This window comes from Mustela nigripes, chromosome X, assembly GCF_022355385.1.
Source record: "Mustela nigripes isolate SB6536 chromosome X, MUSNIG.SB6536, whole genome shotgun sequence".
Taxonomy (NCBI): Eukaryota; Metazoa; Chordata; class Mammalia; order Carnivora; family Mustelidae; genus Mustela; species Mustela nigripes.
In genome coordinates, this window is record NC_081575.1 from 97,552,655 (window position 1) to 97,572,546 (window position 19,892).

The 19,892-nt window shown below is 40.3% G+C and overlaps 1 protein-coding gene across 1 annotated transcript in view; it reads left to right on the top strand.

Moving 5' to 3' along the window:
* DMD (dystrophin) overlaps positions 1–19,892 on the top strand; it is a 1,970,015-nt gene that overhangs the window by 1,740,787 nt on the left and 209,336 nt on the right. The window lies entirely within an intron of this gene.

A 19,892-nucleotide genomic window follows, 5' to 3' on the forward strand; every position in this document is an offset into this window, starting at 1 on the left:
TGGGGTTTTTTCTATTTGAAAAGCCATATTTCTACCACATGGAGTTTAACATCTGCTAACATTTTGGCATAGTTCTTGTCATACATGAGTATGTATGAGAGCCTAACCATCATTTTAAGGCAATTACAAATACGGCAATGTTACAAATATGAACTCATTTAACCCTCATAGCATGCTCTGAGGTAGATGCTAGTATTATAGCCATTCTAAAGATGGGGGAAATTGAGGCACACTCATACAGAGATTGACTGACAGCCATTATTCAAACCCAGGTTGGTTCCAGAGTCTGTTCTAGGCACAACACTGGACTGTCGTTTAATTTATGTGTCTTTTAGACAGGAAGTAATTCTTTATGATTGCCCTTCACCCTCCTGCCACCTTCTTTTATTGTCATCTTATCATTCTTTCCTTTGTTTTCCATTTCCCATAGATTGAGAAAGAGATCTTAACTTGCTTTTCTTTTTTTAAGATTTATTTGAGAAAGAAAGAGCACACATGCCCAGTAGGGAGGGACTGAGGGAGAGGGAGAGAGAATCTCAAAACAGGCTCCGTGCTGAGCGTGGAGCCTGACCCGGGGCTCGATCCCATGACCCTGTGATTGTAACCTGAGCCAAAACCAAGAGTCGGATGCTACTGCACCACCAAGGTGCCCCTTTGCTCACATTTTAAAGTATTTGACTAGATATGTTCATGTATCTCCAATTGGTTCTTGTCCTTTAAAACAAAAATGCCTAGAAGGCAATAGTCCTGTCTTTTTGTTATACATAGACAGTGTATTGAGTAAGAAATTGTCTTACTTCTTGACTGGGTCTAACCTTACTAACCTAACGACGGCATGCAGTCGTTATTTGGACAGTATCGCACAGGCTTAGGATGGGCAGAAAGGAGGGGCAGGTGAAAGCTATGTGCACAATCAAGTGGAATCACCGTTTCTAGGAGTACCTCTAGGATGATGATGAGGCCTGAGTATTTTGTCTTCTGTACTTATCCAAATGTCTGATCTGCTTAAGTCACCTTGGTGACTGCCACTCTATTGGATTTCATTGAGATTAAAAGTGATAACATATTTGTAAGCAACTCAGAAGCCATAAACAAAAATATCACGCTTATGAATATTAATTACTCCTCAGATGCCAGGTGTATTCATTCATCCTTTATTCCGTCTGCCTGCCCCACCCAAATTCCCATGTCTTCCCCATTAAAACTTCTTTTCAGAAAATGATACGTTATTTAATCCAGGTGACAGGTAAAGTTTAATGTGTACTTCTCCTGTGCTATTTGCATTTTAATAGGGTGAAAAGCCGTAAGTCTGAGGAATGACTCTCTGTGGGTAGAACATCAGCCATAATCTCTGACTTGTGAGGGAAGAACTCTGAAGGGCCAGGTGGAGCATCTTTACACCTTTTAAACAATATCACACCAGTGCCCACTTCCAGAAAGGTCAGGCTAATAGACACAGACGCTCAGAATGACACTCATATACCTGCTTAAATGGAGCCAGCCCTAGGAGTCACCAATTTCTTACTCATGTGCAATATCAATATATGCTTAGAAGCTTTGCTTGTGAATATCAAAAAATGCTGGTTTGGTGTAAAGGATATTGGAAATAGGATGCAAGACTAAAGACTGAATGAAGACTATTTCTTTGTGTTGCCTTTTTTAAAAAATTACAGAGGTAATTAATATATGCCCCCCAAAGGAAATTTTAGAAAGCAGAGAGTACAGAGGGAAAAAATTACCCATAATCCCACCACTCAGAGAGAACCACCATAAAAAATGGACTTCATATACTTTCTGTCTTTCTCTCAGGGGTTGTGTGTATGCGTGTGTATTCAGATGCCCTTCTTTTAAATCAAACAGGAATAAAAACACATTACCATTTTATGACCTTCTTTTTTCCCTTAGAACTGTAATAAAAATATTTTTGTGTGTTTAAATATTCCTCTACAGAGTAATTTCTTAAATGGCTGGGTAGTATTCCCTTCTCAGGCTGTGCTGGATTTACCGAGACACTTCTGAATTACTCAATATTAAAGTCATTTCAAATCTTTCACTATTATATCCAACTTTGTGACTAACATCCTTTGTGCACCTTTACAAACATCTCCTATTCTTTCTACAAGAGAAATGCCTAAATGCAGAACTGCTCTGTTAAGGGATGTTTACCTTTGTATGGCTTTGATATGTACTGGCCCATGGACTGTCAGAGACCTGCTCCCGAAACTGGGTGCCCCATCAAACCCACATTTGAGGCAGGGTATCTCTGATGTCACTTACTTGCTGTTAAATTGTGTTCTGTGAAAGCAAAAGAATTTTCCCCCCTCAAAAAAACAAAAATATGTTTGAAAAAAATACCACTAAGGCCATATTAAATGATTTTGAATTGACAGAATGTCGAGTACTTCACTTCCAGGTTACTAGGAATAATAATAGGATGATTTCTGAGGCTTAGAAATTACAAAGAGAAGTATATGTGAGCCACTAACTGTCCCCCCAAACATGCTCACTGTCTCTCACTCCTTCTTCCTCTATTTCTCTCTCTCTCTCTCTCACACGCACACATACACACACACACACACATTCCCCTTTGAAAATTACATTACCAACTGTCTCTGTGTTTTTCTCAGTAGAGACAGGCAGGCTTTTACTAAATAAAAGTATTCACTGTTTTTTCTTGGTGGCCCAATCTCTACTTGTTAAAGAAGTTGTTCCTTTTATCTTAGATCTGAGAGAAATGAGAAGAGGAAAAACATTGTAAAATATGACCCTTATCCATTGCTAGACACTAGCTTACCTTTAATTCTAGCATTAGTTTTCTACCACTTTTTTTAAGATTTTGTTTTTAAGTAACCTCTACACCCAGTGTGGTTCTCAAACTCATGACCCAGAGATCAAGAGTCACACTCGCCATAGACTGAGCCAGACAGACACCCCAATATTCTACCACTTCTTTTTAAAAGATTTTATATATTTATTTATTTGAGAGAAAGAGAGAGCATGCAGGAGGAGGCAGAGAGGGGGAAGGAGAGGAAGAGGGAAAGAACCCCAAGCAGATTTGCAGCTGAACACAGAGCCCACGACCAGGCTTGTCCCAGGGCTTGATCCCACGCCCCTGAGATAATGGCCTGAGCCAAAAATTAAAGTTAGCACTCAACTCCCTGAGCCACCCAGGAGCCCCTCTACCACTTGTAATTGACTTCAATAACTTAAACCAAGAAAATGGAGAAATTGGTAACAGTGTGATTTTTTAAAAATCGTATAAATTAAATATATTGTGTTTATACACAATTTTGAATCACACTGCTAGGATTAATACATGTATTTAAGTATATAGTAGGGGAGGGTGCCTGGATAGCTCAGTGGGTTAAGCGTCTGCCTTCGGCTCAGGTCATGGTCTCAGGGTCCTGGGATCGAGCCCTATGTCAGGCTCCTAACTCAGTGGGGAGTCTGCTTCTTCTTCACCCTCTGCTTCTCCCCCTCCTTGTGCTCTCTCTGTCTCAAATGAATGAGTAAAATCTTTTTTAGAAAGAATATATAGTAAGAAGGTATAGTGCCCATGTCTTCATATGTCAATGATCAAGATAGTACTTTCTTGAGTATTTACTGGAATGGTAGTCTGAAAATTGTCCATTTAAAATTATCTTCAAGAATTTATCCTTAAGAATTTAAAAGCTTTCTATTTTTAAAGGAGACTGAGATCTTTTTGTGTCAATTTTCTTGGTTCTCTGAGCTTCTAGTTTAAGTTTTAATTCACCAAGGATAACTATATATTTGAATAAAGGTAGAAACCCTTCTGTAAGAGTGAGAAGAACTTAGAGTTGCCTTAATGTTTTACCAGTTCTACAAAATCTTACATTTTGCAGCCACATGGATGGAGCTAGAGAGTATTATGCTAAGTGAAATAAGCCAGTCAGAGAAAGACAAATACCATACCACTTAAGAAACAAAACAGAAGAGGCTCCTGGGTGGCTCAGTGTGTTAAAGCCTCTGCTTTCGGCTCAGGTCATGATCAGAGTCCTGGGATTGAGTCCCGCATCGGGCTTTCTGCTCAGCAGGGAGCCTGCTTCCCCCACTCTTTCTCTGCCTGCCTCTCTGCCTACTTGTGATATGTCAAATAAATAAATAAAATCTTTAAAAGAAAAAAAAAGAAAACAGAAGAGCAAAAGGGAGAAAAAAGAGAGAGAAAAGTGAACCAAGAAACAGACTATTAACTCTAGGGATTAAGGAGGGCACTTGTGGTGAGCATGGGCTGATGTATGGAGGTGCTGAATCACTACATTGTACACCTGAAGCTACTTTAACACTGTGTATTAACTAACTGGAATTTAAATAAAAATGTAAAATAATTTACCAGTTCTAGAATACCCCAAAGTAGCATTTTCCAACCATATTCCTCAGAACATTAATGTTCTATATGATGTTAATAACTCTTCCTTGAAAAAAATCACTTTGGGGTCAATAAGATTAGAAAAACAGTAGCTTATAAAGGTAAGAAAGTTTCTTTTTTGTTGTTGAAATTGTTGCAGCTTTTACTCTACATGGAAATACTAAGAAGAAGATAAAGTCAGTAGCTCTTCTACATAGGTACGTGACTAGAGAAGTCTTTTTCAGGCATACCAATTAACTTCTCACTGAACGTGCCATGAAACAAAGTATAGGAATCTTTGCCCTAAAGTGGTATTTGCCAAATGGTTTAATGATGAGAACTTTCTGCTGAAGGTAGTAAGAACACGATCCAATTAAAAAGAAAATGAGTTATTTATAAGGCAGAAGGGTCAACTTTCTCTTTCCTGAGGTTTCTGGCTCCCACCCCCACCCCAGGAGTCCCCTATGCTATAGAATTTCCTAACTGGAGAGAGGCTTAAGGGAGCATCTATATGAGTTGTTTTCAAAGTACTCATTAGTGAATATGAAATCAATTTAATGACTTGCAACCAACAATTTTTTAATGGGATGGAAGGGATGAGAAAACATCAGAGTACATTTCACAAGCAACATTAAGTATTGTTTTGACACTTTGGTTTCAGTTAGGTGGGTGTGTGTGCACGTGCACATATGCATATATGTGTCCTACAACAGAAAGTGAAATGCTTTCCTTTTGTGGGTTGCAGTCCAAAAATTTTGAAAGGCACTGAATTATACCACCCCTACCTTTATTTTTACAGAAGACAGAATATGTGCAGAAAGATAAAATGACATCACCAAGGTCACACATGTGGTTGTGATAGATGTGGGACTGGAACCCAGTTTCTGAACTCACAAGCCAGGTATCACAAGGCCTTACCCATTGATAACAACACTGAAGCCCACAATCATCTAGTTCATCTACAGATTTCTCTCTTCCATTTCTCTTGGCCTGGGCCATACCAAGTTGATTTACAGAGCCTGTATTTTCTCTGAATGCCTCTGGGTCAAGTGTTATCTCAGTTGGGATATTGGTTAAGATTATAGCCTTTGGAACTAAGCTGACAGGGTTCAAGTACTGGTCAGATACTCCATCTCCTTATCTTCATCTGTAAAATGGGGGTAATAGTAACATTTTATCAAATGTGAGACATAGTCCCTTGCCACAATTATAAAAGTCCTGAAATCAGAATGTATCTAATGTCCAATGAAGTTTTGAATTCAATAAAATACGGTAACATTGCCTCATAGGGTTATACTGAAGATCCAATAGTTACTGTATGTATGTATATATACACACACACACATACACTGTGTGTATATTTTATGTAAAATATATAGAACAGGGTCACCTAGGTTGCTCAGTCAGATGAGCAACCGATGCTTATCTCAGCTCAGGCTTTGATCTGAGGGTCATGAGTTCAAGCCCAGCACTGGGCTCCATGCTGAGTATTGGAGCCTACATAAAATATATGGAACAGTACCTGGCACATGGTGATATATAAGTGATTGCTATTATCATTGGTGTCATTATCATTATCAACTTGACAGTATAAGTTTATATCTGCCTATTAGAGTCAAACTAGATGTGAAAGTATCATTCACTTTTTTTGTCTTTAATTATGTGTAACTAGTTCCTCTCCTTCCCAAAGATGTTTTTCATGAATCTAATCTGAAAGGGCAGAGTTTTTCACAGTATACAAACTCGATTGTTATTTGTACAACTAATGAATGGTTGAATAATTGATGAGCAGACCCTAATCTCTGCTAGGACAGGATGGGTTTATATTCTCCAGCATCTAACATGGTAACTGTACTTGGTAGATGTTCAGTGAAATCATTTACAGAGTGAATTATGTTTTATATCCAAAAGAAGAAGTAAATTTCCTCCTGACATTGCTAATACACAGTGGCATGAGATTTAGCATAGTGACTATCACATAGTTGACACTCAATAAATAATGTGACCTTTCGTGTTGCCTCTGAGCAAGGACTAATAACATTCAGAACTTGACATGGTTCTTTTCATAAAACTCTCCTGTGCTATACATTAAGGAAAAAAATCAGACTTCACAATTACAGTATGATCACAACTCTATTAGAAAATAAAAACAACAGAAGGGGACACCTGACAACAAGACTGGAAAACCATCAGAATGCAAAGAGCTATTGCATTTTTTTTAACTTTTGAAGTTTTTTAATAATAAATGTATATTAATTTGATAAAGGAAAAGAACAATTATAGGATTTTTATTCTCTAGCTTTTGACCCACTGACCTCTTATAGTCTTACTCTCTGTTGATGGCTATGGAACTCTAGGACAAATTTTCTTTTTACTGTTTGTTCTGAATTTAAAAGCTGTGAGTCTCATTGAGTGATCTTCTTGTTCTCAGATTATGAGACACTGTAAAAAGAAAGAATTGATCAGTTGTTTCCTGCAGGCTTTATCCTCTTAAGTGCCTTAATCAAATCCCTGGTTAACTCTTTATCTCCTTAAAACAATCCAAGCCTTTACAGTTTTCCCTTCCTACATCGGACTAAAAATTTGTTTCCATTTTGAGAATTACCAAACCTTCATCCCTGTATCCCCACACCCCACAGCTTCCTCCCACTCACGCACTTAATAAAGAAGATGGGGGGAAAAACTTTAAGCACATCTAATAATTGCTGACATTTCGCTTAACAGTGCTCCAATCTATTCTACCATTGTCCTCAGGGGATGGATGAATTTGAAATACAAGTAGGCCAATAATTTAAAGCTTCAAAGAGTCTTAAGGAAGCCATTGTGATAAGTCAGGGAGAAGCTTGCAGCTACATTGTGAGATGATTTTCAACCTAAAGCTTCCTTATCAGGGAAAAATCTCAGGGCAAAATAATTTGGGCCAATTTCTTCAGCAGTCACATGCTGTCGCAAGTGTTGGGAATTTGAGACAAATGCCTTGTAACTTACCAGGGATGCTGGTAACAGCTCCATAAGTTCAAAGGTAGCCTTCCAGAGGCCCACAAGAAGCAGTCACAGTGATAATAATTAAACTCTTTTCTCAAAACCAATTTCTGTGGCCATTTCTCATTGAGCTCAAATTTATATTCTTTACAAAGACCTAAATTCATTTGCTTCAGAGTAAACTCAGTAACAAAGTTTTGCATCTTCTGCCCTCTGTATCCATTTATTTGGACATATGAGAAAGCTTTGGAAAGTTCTCTGTTTCTTCTATGGGAATTTGTATACTGGAGCTGGCTTGTACTGGCGTGGAAGAGCCAGTTGTTAAATACATAGCAATTGTGAGCTGGTTGTTAAAGTGACCTTTGGTAGCTTGAAATCAGCCATAGTGTGACTACAGACCCCACCAAAATTGGCAAATATGGCAAATCAAGACTTGTTTTCTTTTTGGTGTGTGTGTGTGTGTGTGTGTGTGTGTATAGCTGGTTTACCAGCACGCCACCAAATCAGTATTATTCCGATTACCCAAAGTCATGGAGACAAAGCTCAAGATCCAAATATATATCTTCCTTGAGTTAGGATGACCACTGGTCCTGGTGTGTCTGTCTGGGATGTTCTTGGTTCAAACAGTGAGATTCCTACACCTTGGGAAATCTCAGTGCTGAATGTATAGGGATGGTTGGTCACCACAGCCTTAAGTCATGTTTCATGGAAATAGATTCTTGTACAAGTAATTTGCCTCAACAGCAGCTCATGGGTAAAGTGGAGTGAGAGAGAGGGAGGATGTGGTGGGGATTATGCTGGTGATGGAGTCAAGCTAAGAAAGGCAGTAGAGACGAACGTTGGCCTGACCCCTCTAGGGCACTCTGGAACACACAGCGTGCCACAGAGTTGGCCTCATTTTGAAGGAAGGGAGCTGAGTCTTTGTTTCCCCCTGTCAGTCAGGCATTGGCTGTGGATTTCTGGGGAGCAGGGGACAACAGTTCCCATTTCACTGAGGAAGGTTCTCTGAAGCTGAGGCCAATGGACGCGTAGCAATCAACACTCATGGCAGCTGGGGATGGGTTCCTCAGCAGGGAAAGAGTTCTAAGGGGAACACCAACAGCATTAACATCTCCCAGACTGGATGAAACTACTGTGCTACCTCATGCATAATCTGACGGTGGAGGCCAATAGTGACATTCAGCTTGATCACAACCACTGTTCCGCCACATACCTTCCTGGAGATTAGTCTGGTGACATGGCAGAAACTAAACAAATGGTTGTTTCTTTCTTGTTTTCCTCATCGTGATGGATTTCTCTGGGCCTCAAGGGGACCTAGGACACTGAGCAGCACCACAGCGCTGAGCCAGTGTCATGATACATGGGCACTATTTTAGCGGAATGCTGGCTCTGAAAGGTATATTTTTACACTCTCCAGAAAATGAAGGCATTTGTGAGTTTGGCCTAAGGTAACATTTTGTCATCTGTCCCAAAATACAAAGCTTTGCACAACAGAAATGGTGGAATCACATCCCTGTGGGCAAAAATCATTACTTTAGTTTTTCCATTTGGATGTTTTCCATTTTCAGAACACAACCAGCTTGGGATTACAAAATACTTTTTGGTGAGAACTTTGAGGTGAGAATAAAGGCATTTTGTTCTTTTGTAGACTTACATAAACTGTTGCTAATTTAAAAACCATTCTCTTGGGGAGCCTAGGTGGCTCGGTCGGTTGAGCATTTACCTTCAACTCAGGTCATGATCCCGGAGTCCTGGGATCAAACCCTGCACTGGGCTCCCTGCTCAGTGAGAAGCCTGCTTCTCCCTCCCCCTATCCCTCTGCCCCAGCCCAGCACATGCTTGCTCACTCACTCTCTCTGTCTCAAATAAATGAATGGAATCTTTAAAAAATAAAATAAATTAAAATAAAAACCATTTTCTTGAGGGGTGCCTGGGTGCCTCAGTCAGTTAAGCATCTGACCCTTGATCTTGGCTCAGGTCATGATCTCAGATCCTGAGATCAAGCCCTGGGTCGGGTTCCATGCTGAGCATGGAGCCTACTTAAGATTATCTCCCTCTCTCTCTATCTCTCCCTTGTCCCTCTCTAGAAAAATAATTCTCTTGAATTTTTAAATATACTTTTTAAAAATATTTTATTTATTTATTTGACAGAGAGCGATCACAAGCAGGTAGAGAGACAGAGAGAGGGGGAAGCAGGCTCCCTGCTGAGCAGAGAGCCCAATGTGGAGCTCGATCGCAGGACCCTGGGATCATGACCCAAGCCGAAGGCAGAGGCTTTAACCCACTGGGCCACCCAGGCGCCCCTAAATATACTTTTAGATATCAACAGTAATAGTCTTCTTGATTTCAGTCTACTGCAGATGAGCTTTGTGTCCTTTGAACTGTAAGGAATGGGGATAGACTTAGGTGATGAGGGGGACCCCTGGAAACATAAGGGATGATGGGGAATGGCAATCTCTTGAAGCATGTTTGCTTCTCTCCTGATGTGCTTTACTGCTGTAGACTCAAACTACCAGAGTATCATAGTTTCCCTCTCCCATCACCTCTCCACCTTGTCCTTATAGTTTCAACTGCCTTGTGACTTCCGTTTTCTTCTTTAGCCCTCTAACTTTTTTTTAAAGTTCCTACTTTCGACCATCTAAATTTCTCTATATGTTGCAATCAAACTCTCCAAGAAAGAGCATCTGATTGGGTCATGTATATACAATCTGTTTATATTGAAACCAGGCTTTCTTGACTGAGTGACTAGACAGTTCTTTTTTGAGAAGACTGTGCTGTGTGCTATAGGATATTTAACAACGCCCCTGACCTTCCCCCACTCCATGCCAGTAGTACCCTCCCTCCCAGTTGTGACTACCAGAAATGTCTCTGGATGCCTTCTTTTAGAAGTCAAAATTGTCCCTGGCTGAGAAGCACTTCTGTATACCTGACTCCTGGACGATGTGTAGCCATGGTAGTTGGGTCACATGGAACACTTAAGTAGAATGGCCTGTGCATGAGGAGTCCTTTGACCCTACTTTTTTACAACTCCCCGGTCCCATGCAGTGAAGAGGAGTGTCCTCAACAGACAACTTTCAGCTATCTGTCCTTTGGGGACTTGCTTCAGCTGACTCCCCCAAGCTCACACCCCTTCAAAGGGTAGCTCCCAATGGTTGCAGGAGGATAAAGACCTGGCCATTTTGGCCTAATGCAGGAGAATTCTAACATTCTACTTCAGGAGCTACAGTGGGATTCACTGAGACTGTCACTGGGCCTGCATCCTAGCTTGACTTCTCTTGGTCACCATTCCTGCTTCCTTCTTCTCTCCTCCATAGGTGTTGATCACAAGGGCATACCTTCCTAAATACCCTGCTCTTTAAACATTGTCTCAGAGTCTGTTACCTGGGGAACCCCATCTGTGAGAAGACAATGTAACTGACAGGCATTTCAAAGCATCTGAGGAAAAGGCATTGTAATGGGCTCATTCTTATCACTGGGTGATTAGATGTACTCTTGCTTTTATTATGAGGTTGATGATTTTGTCCACTGTATGTAGTGATGATCATTATTTAAGACATCTGACCCTGTGACCTCCGTTAATGAGTAAGGACTTTGAGGACAGCATGAGATTACGTCAGCCTCTTGCCTTATACCTTATGTCCAGCAGCACACATACCAATAACAGACAAGAGTTAGAACGAAGGACAGTCGATAAAATAGATCATAAAAGAAAATGGGTTGGAGTGTGAGCACCAAAAGGGTAAAGGGCATGCATTCCTTTTTTCTTTTTAATGTCACTCATCCAACATCTTAGAGATAAGTACAGGATATGCCTTGACTGAATGACTAACTGGGCATGATGAAGATTATTCCCTCTCTAATACAATAGGAAATAACAGAGTCTAGTGCCTAGTCTAATGTCTTGGAAAAATTATGACCATCACTATATTTTCATCCAGCTAAGACTTGATTCATTCTGTCATTCAACTAGTCCATTCAATGACCAGTATAGGTCAGACTCTGTTCTAAATACTGGGGAAACTGCAGCCAATGAAAGAAAAGTCCTCTCTCAGAGAGCTTCAATTGTAATAGGAGAAGGCAGTCAGGTCATAATAACTTTGACAGAGAAGAATAAAGCAGGCTAGAGGTGATAGGGGAAGGGAACTTTTTAAAATGGGGTGGTCATGTGGGTGTCATCTGAGTAGAGAAGTGAGAGAACAAGCCAGGCAGATACAGAGGGTTCCAGGTAGAGGAAACAGTAAATGTCAAAGACCCTGAGATACGGAGTAAGCTTAGTGGGGTTTGGGAAACAACAAGGAGTTCAGTAGGACTGAATCTGAGGAAGTAAGATGGTGAAGGGTAAGGAGGTCAGTGAACAACCAAGAGCCAGGCCAAGTCAGGTCTTGTTAACTGTTGTTCAAAACCTTTGAAATTTCTTCCTAAGAAGGGAAGACATAGGAGGGTTCTGAGCTAAGAAGTGACCCAATCCGATTTACTATGGCTGTAGCCTTCCTTCCTATATTTATTAACAAACACTAAGCATTTGGAATAGGAAGATGAGAAAGACTGAATTCTGGCTTGGGGATGCTCAAATTCTAAACAGAAGAGAAAGACTTATTTAAATAACAACAACAACAACAAAAACATGACCTATGGTTGTGATAAATAGGAATGGTAAGAGTAGAGTGGAAGGAGGAAATTAATTCCACAGGAAGAGAAATGAGATATTCTTTATAGACTAGTAACTGAGGCTCCTGAGTCCAATTTCCATGGAGGGGAGTGCTTCCCACACAGTACCAAGGAATTCTCACATACCAGCAGGTTCAACTCAGTTCTGACCCCATTCACCTATAGATAGCATCAGATCACACAGGTTAAGGGTAAAGACCTATAAGACTGCCCCCCCCCACCCTACACACTTCAGATGACAGTCGTAAGCCTGGCTTTTACCAGTGCTTCTCACCAGCCAACTATAGATGGGAGGTTTCCACAACCTCCTCCTTGGACTTCACACACAGTCACAAATCCAGATTGTTTCCGGTACTTCTTCTGACCCACTGGCTATAAACCAGATGTTCCTCCTCAGGTTTGATTAATTTGCTAGAGCTGTTCCCAGAATTCAGAGAAACATTTTACATCCAAGATCACAGGTTTATGATAAAGGGATAGAACTCAGGAACATCCAAATGAAAAAGATTCATGGGGCGAGGTATGTGAGAGGGTGCGCAGCTGCCATGACCTCTCTAGGAACACCACTCCCCCCACACACACACACTTCCATGTGTTCACCAACACAAAAGCTCTCCAGACCCTGGCCTTTTGAGTTTTTATGGAGGCTTCATTGCATACTAATGATGGACTGAATCTTTGGCTATTGGATTCAACCCCAGCTTCCCTCCTCTCCAGCCACCCCAGGTCTGGGGAAGGGATGGAAACTGGAAGTTCTAACCCTCTAAAGACAGGTTATATCTCTGGTGACAAGGTTCCATCTTGCCCTTCCAAAAGTCGCTTCATGAACATAATAAAACTCACCTTTATCACTCTTCACCCAGAAAATTCCAAGAGTCTTGGGAACTGTGAGTCAGCAACTGCAGACAAAGACCAAGTATATATCTCTTACAAAATATATCACAACTAGTATGAATGCACATTGTCTCTGAGGCTATGTACAAATCCAAGGTAGAGAGTAATTTCATTTGAGAGGAATTGAGCAAAGAAGGCTTCTCATAGTTTGGCCCTTGATTTCTTTCACTTAGCAAGGTTCACAGGATATATTCTGATTTGATGAATATCCCCCTTTCCAATTTTACATGTAGCCTCCTTATAGCCCTTTTGTCCAGAAAAGGGATTTCTTATGTATGTATAATGAATATAAATATAGGTTTTAGAGAGTGCTAATGTTTTAATGAGCTAGAAATAGGCAGACGAGAGAGAATAATTGAAGGATTAGTCAACATGGGGACAATTTGACTTGGAAAGAGAAAATCTGAGCAGGAAATGTCTAGGAAAAAAAATTAGAAAAGGAATGGAATGAGCTCATTTGCAATGTGAGTTAAGGACAAAGGGATTTATTCTCAAAAGGTAAAAAGTGAGAGTTTGTATTGTAGAACTTAATCTAGGCCAGCTATCAAGGGAAAGAGACTGATTCAAATGCCTTGGTCCAGGAGGTCTGGAGCAGATATATCTATTAAAGGTTACAAGGGAAGAGGAAAAGTTTTGAACCAAATCTTCTGGTATTTCTGGAGCCCAACACAAAAACTCGCCAGAACCCTTGCTATCTTAGGGAAAAATAAAGTACAACAAGGCTTCGGTCTTAAAGAGGTCAAATCATTCCTCTCCTGTGAAAAAGCCACACTAATTTAAATATAAAAAAAAAGATAGTAACTTTGGTCATGTGAAATTTAATTTAAAAATCAGAACTAAAAAATAGACATTGAAATGTAAATGTCTTGTTCTAAGTCTTTCTGAAAATACTTAGCTGTTTGTTTTGAATTCCTAAGCAATATTCATATAAAATGGTCAAACACCATTGACTCTCATAGTTGCCACCAGCATCAGAATGCCAAAAGAAAGATATGTCTCCTCTCATGTTTAACTACTCTGAAAACTGCATAATTTTTTGAAGAGACAGGAAATGGTGGCAGAAGGAGAAAGAGGAATTGTTTACTGGAGTCTTTGCCTATGTCTGTGCTCATTGTGTACCAGTCACTTTAACTCTAGAATCATAGAGTATCATTTGGCTGGTTTCCCTAGGATTCTTCACACTGGCAGTAAGTTAGTTAATGAAATATCCCAATGACTCACCACATGAATGATGATGATGATGATAGTGGGGGTAGGAATAGGAATACAAAAAATATGGCGCACTTTGTTCTCTTAACACTGAGGAAGCATTTTCCATGCTTTAGCCTATGTCTTCATAGCAGCCCTGTAAAATAAGGAGTAAGACCATCTCTCAGAATAGAAAACAGACTGGGGAAGTTTAATGACACATTCAAGTTTACACTTGTAATCATTACAGATGATCAGCTTCAGAGAAAGGGTTCTAGGAATTAGAAAGTGGCAACCCGCAAGTCTCAACTACAAAGATGAAAGTGGGTAATCCCCATTGATCCTTGGATGACAGCAGAGAATGTGGCAAGTAACAAATCTGGGAGACTGCTGCTTGGGAGTATTTTTCTTTTCTTTCACCCCTTTCATGTTTTTTGACCCCTCTCTCTCTCTGCCTACCCTCCTCTTTCTCACGCTCGCCCTCTTCCTCCCTTCCTCCTATATGAGAATAGAAAGTTTCTGTTCTCACGTGTTTAGGTCTACAAGCCAACTGTAGTTCGGATGATCTAGATAAAGTTTGGGAAGCTCTGTTTGCAGGTTATAGGTTGGAGGTTGGCTGGGTTTGGCTCTAAGCTGCTAGTTTCATTCAGGTTGTTTCTAAATATGTTAGACTTCAAGGCCCACGGTGAAGAATCAGAGGCCACCTGGGGCATGTGTTCCTGGCAGATTGCCAGGGCACTAGAGTACAAGCCTCTGTTCCTATCATGTCTGCTAAAGCCCCATTGGCCAAAGGAAGTCACATGGCCAAGCCCAAGGTCATGGGGCTGGGAATGGTACTGTTTGCCAGGAAGCTATGGCTCAGTTATAGATGTTTTGTTGTTTCACGTGAAGGAAGGTATTGGGATCAAAATGTAATCTCCCCCACCTTCTTTTTGCTTTAATTTTTGTCCTACACTTAGCTCTTTCTCACTCTCTTTCTAAATGGGTATGCATCCCATCTATAGTCATTTGGTTTTTAATATTGGAGTTTCTCCCTACTGGCTTAGGTTTCAAATTTTACATTCCTTGAAATTTCCCTGGTGCCTAATACAATACTGTTCACACAGAGAGCATTCAGCAAATGCTGTTGACTGCCTGCCATCTTTTAAAAGCACATCTGGAGAGACACTAAAGGCACCTGGCAATATTGCACTGACTTGTTAGTAACTGGCTAAACCCAGATGGCCTAAAGACTATAGCCACCTTTACCTGGAGGAAAGTGCTATGGTAATACTGTCAGTCAGTTCCGTTCAGAATTAGTCAGGCATTCCATGAGCATAAGTCAGTCACGGCTTTATTTATACAGACACCTATCCTCTGATCGCTGGCCTTAGAAGGTGTATTTCTTTCTAACTATCCCAATAATGACAATGAGGTTCTTGGGGTTTTGTGTAAGTCAGTTTGAAGGAGATTTTATTTCATAAGCAATGCTTCCAAATATTGGTTATGAGATTTTGCGGGACTATGCACCCAGCAGCACTTGGAAATGTTTATATCTCTGTAGCTCAGTCACATTGGTGAGTAGTTTAGTATGAACTCTTGACTTCCCAGATTAAATGGAAGCCTGATATGCTAAATGCCTTGGCAGTCTACTGACAAATCCCATGGGGTGGTATTCTGTTCACCATGTGCGATAGTCCCAGAGCTCGGTGCTCTTCGCCTGACAGCTCATATAATATTTACAGGTTGTTATTCGTGAGGAATTTTAGTTAGCCATAAAGATTTTCACAGCTAGGGCAGACATTAGAGGTCTCATTCATCACTCTTGTGACCTTCCCCTCTGGAATGTAGCCCATCTGTCTCTGCTGGTGAAATCTTTATGGAAAACCTGCCCATCTTTGAAAGTTTAGTAAGTGATCTTAAAGTTTTCATTGAGTCTTTACTTTTGATATATGATACAGACATATAAAGAACTATTCTTATTTTAATTTAATGTTTTTGAAAAGTGTTCAATTTAACTCGGCCATTCAGGCAATCGACGGAAAACCTACTCTTGCTACCAGAACTAGACGCATCCCCTCACAAGAAAATACAAATTATACAGAAAGCCATCACAATAGGGAAAAATGAGAGATACATACACATATATTCAGCATTGATAACTACTTGAAAACTTCAGCACTGTACTGTAATCTTGAGTATGACCACAGGAACTAAAAAAAAAAAAAAAGGTGGAAATAAGTTTTTTTGTGTGTAATGGAATATTTTAGAGAAGACACTAAGCAAATTCCATAAATACATGAATTGAGTGGGCTGGTTTACAGAATGAGAGAGAGGGATGACCAGCCATCAGATGTTCCCCCTGTCCCTGTATGTTCTTCTTTCACACACAACTTCTCATAATCTTGGTTAGGACCTAATCCTGCTACTTCCTTCTATCTACCAGCTGTTTCAACTTCTGTATCTGGTTCGGCCTTCACTGCTCTTGCGAAATTGCCCCTTTGAGATCACCAGTGGTCTTGTGACCAAATAGATCTTCCTCTTCTATACCTTAGTCCACTGGAACCCATTGGTACTCATAATGGCTCACCATCTGGCTCTGTTTCTCATGTTTCACCCTACTTTATTCTAGTTTCCGTATTGTTTTTCTTTGGAGGGTTTTTTTGTTTACTGGCATCCGATTACAGACCACTTCCCAGGGTACACTTTTCTTTTAACAGCCTCCTTTCCTGCAGGAGTCCAGCTAGGCTTATAGCTTCAGCTGCCACCTAGTACTCACGATCCTGTCCTTTCACCTTAGTTTCAGTGAAAAGACCCGCCTTCCAAATATTTTAACCTAAGTATGAAATTTATCTGAAATTTACCTTCCAGCTTATTTTTTTCTGCCAAATTCCCAGTTGCTTAGTAACTGAATCATAGAAGTACAGAGTCATGTGTGACTTCTCACTCTAAGTGGATACCAAATTCACTTGGGAACTACCTGCTAAACTCCACCCTCCTACCTCCAATCCATTATACATAATAGCACAAGAACAGTATTCTTATCTTTACATCATCACAGTCCTTTGATTGTAAAACAGTCTCTGGCCCTCTCTTTCCCATTGTATCAAATATGGACTCATCCATTCATCATTCCTGTTGATGAATATTGGACAAATGGTCTACCTGAGAATGAAGGACCTATTGAGCAGAAGCCATTGGTCTAGGCAAAGATAGAGTACAATATACTGTAAGCCCAAGCAGTTCGGGTTCAAAGACATTTCTCTGTGCTACACTTTATCTTGAATATGGCACATTATTAGTAGTTAGGAATGGATGCAAGAGCTGAAGACAATTGCTGCTTAGCTGAGGCAGAGAGATTGATTCTAGAATTACCAACATTCAGACAACATCCCATAGGTATGTGATTACAAACATTATTTGTATGGTGATTAACATTTTGCAAAGCAATTTCATATCCATTTTCTCATTTTATCCTGAAAGCCTTTCAGCAAGGGAGATATCATTATTCCTATTTTTCATATAAAATAAATAAGGCTCAGGGATAAAACAAAACTTGCTTAACATCAGGGAGTAATGGTGGAGTTGGAACTCAAATCGATTTCTTCTGAATCTATGTTCTAGACACTTTCGGCTTGATCCGCACACCTCTCAAGATGCTGGGTTGGGCTTTGAGACAGAAAACCGATGTGCTGAGTGCCTCTCTGAACTCAGAAAGTTTACAATCTCTCATGGAAAGAAGGAGAATGAGAAGCATGTTCTCAAATAATCTGTATCAGGCAGTATATCTAATGTGCCTTAAGAATTATACCAACTAAATACCATTGACCAGCAGAAAATGGATTTTTTCCTTTCTTCCTGGATCAATAAAGAAAGACTCCTGCTGGCAGGAATGTAATTTGTATAAAATGCCTTTAAAGTGTTCATAGCCTTCAATGAAATAAATATATTTCTAGGAATTTTGCTTAAGAAAATTGGCAAAACTGTGTACAGAGATTTATCTACAGAGAGGTTCATTGCAGCCTGACTTAAAACAGTGAAAAACTGAAAACAATCTACATTTTCCCAATGAGGGTGTTTCTTCAATAAATCATGGTACAGCCATTAATGGAATGCTCTTCAGTCATTGACAATGTGAACCAAGAATGATGTGAGCATCCGTAGATGGTCTGGATGGGTGAGAGTAATTTAGTCAGAAGCAAGGTTGACTTCAGGTAACAGAAAACACGAATTAACAGTGGCTTACACAAAGTAAAGGTGTATAAGGTTCTCACAAAGCAATCCAGAGATACACAGGAATGGTGACTACACATCCTTCAGTAACTCAGATTTCGTACATCTTTCTTTTCCGTCATTCTTAGTTCATATCTTTTGTAGCCTAAGTTGTCAAGGCCTTTCCTGTATACCTTCTGGAATTCGGTGTGCTTGGGCACAGTCTCTGGCCCTCTCTTTCTCAGCTTTCAACTACACACACCTGTGACTAGGCCTTCAAGGCTTTCTCTGGCCAGAGGCCTTGCTCACCAGCTCACAAGGGGCAGGCCAGAGAGTTAATGACCCAACCCAACCACCCTCCATACTCCAGGAGTAGCCCTCAAGCAATAGTAAATAAATATGCCGGTTCCTCCACCCCCCCAAGAGGTGAGTAGAGGGGGAATCACTCTGAAGTGACTTCTATCCTGAAATCCCCATCTGTGGTGGGCCCCAGGTACCTAAAGCTGCACTGCCTCCCTTATCAAGTTGGCTCCTTTCCTTGCCTTACTTCTAGCTCCTGTACCAGAGCTTACTTGAATTATAACTCAAACTACTTCATGTTTGCTTCTGGGGCACTGTGGCCAAGATGGCTTCCGTTCTCCTGGTTACTACAACTCTGGCCGTTATCCTCTCTTTTTTTTCTCTCTTTTCTCTCTCCCTCTTAACCCCTCTCTTCTCCCTTTATTTCTCCTGCTTTCTCCTTCCCCTCCCCCACTCTATTCCAATAAAGGCTCTCTGTCCTTGTCCTTCAAATCTAGGGATGCTAATAGTTCCTTGTTTTTACTGTTACCCCTTGTGATTTCCCTACACCTTGCACAAACCTCTTTGTTTGCACAAACCAGCCCTTTTACTAAATTCTCCTCAACTTAGCTGATAAGAATGTGCCATCTGTTTCTGGCTGGGACTCTAACTGCTTCACTTCCATTAGAATACATGTTCTTCTAAAACCCGATCTTATTTAAATAATAATGTCCTGAGGGCATGGGGCATGTCAGGACCTCTTGCTCTACCATACGCCACCCTACTCCACCCCTGCCTGCAAATATAAAATAAATAAAAATTTTAAAAATGCAGAGCTGAGCACATAATGTATGTTCAATAGATAGCAGTTGGTTGATTTTAATGCTAGAATATTAGATGTGTTCATTGAAGAATATCCCCAGAAACTAAAATGCAAAGTAGTAGGAACTGGGTTTTAATGGGTGCACTAGGGCCAGCACTTTGCCAAATGCCTAGTGCATAGTAGGTGCTCTGTAAAAATGTATCCAATACTGAGTGAAGTGGTGGTAGGTATTGCTTTGTTTGTTTAAGAACTATGGTCTGTTTTCATCTTTCAGATGAAAATAGGTCTCAGGTCTATTGAAATTAGTTTCTCTCAACTGATCAGATTATTTAATTTAGATATCTAGAATAGGACCAATCTTGGAGATGACAGATTACAGGGAGACAGATTTTGACCAGAATAAAAGCAATCTTGCTCTTTCTCTTCCTTCCTTCCTTCCTTCCTTCCTTCCTTCCTTTCTTTCTTTCTTTTCTTTCTCTCTCTCTTTCTCTCTGAGGCTTT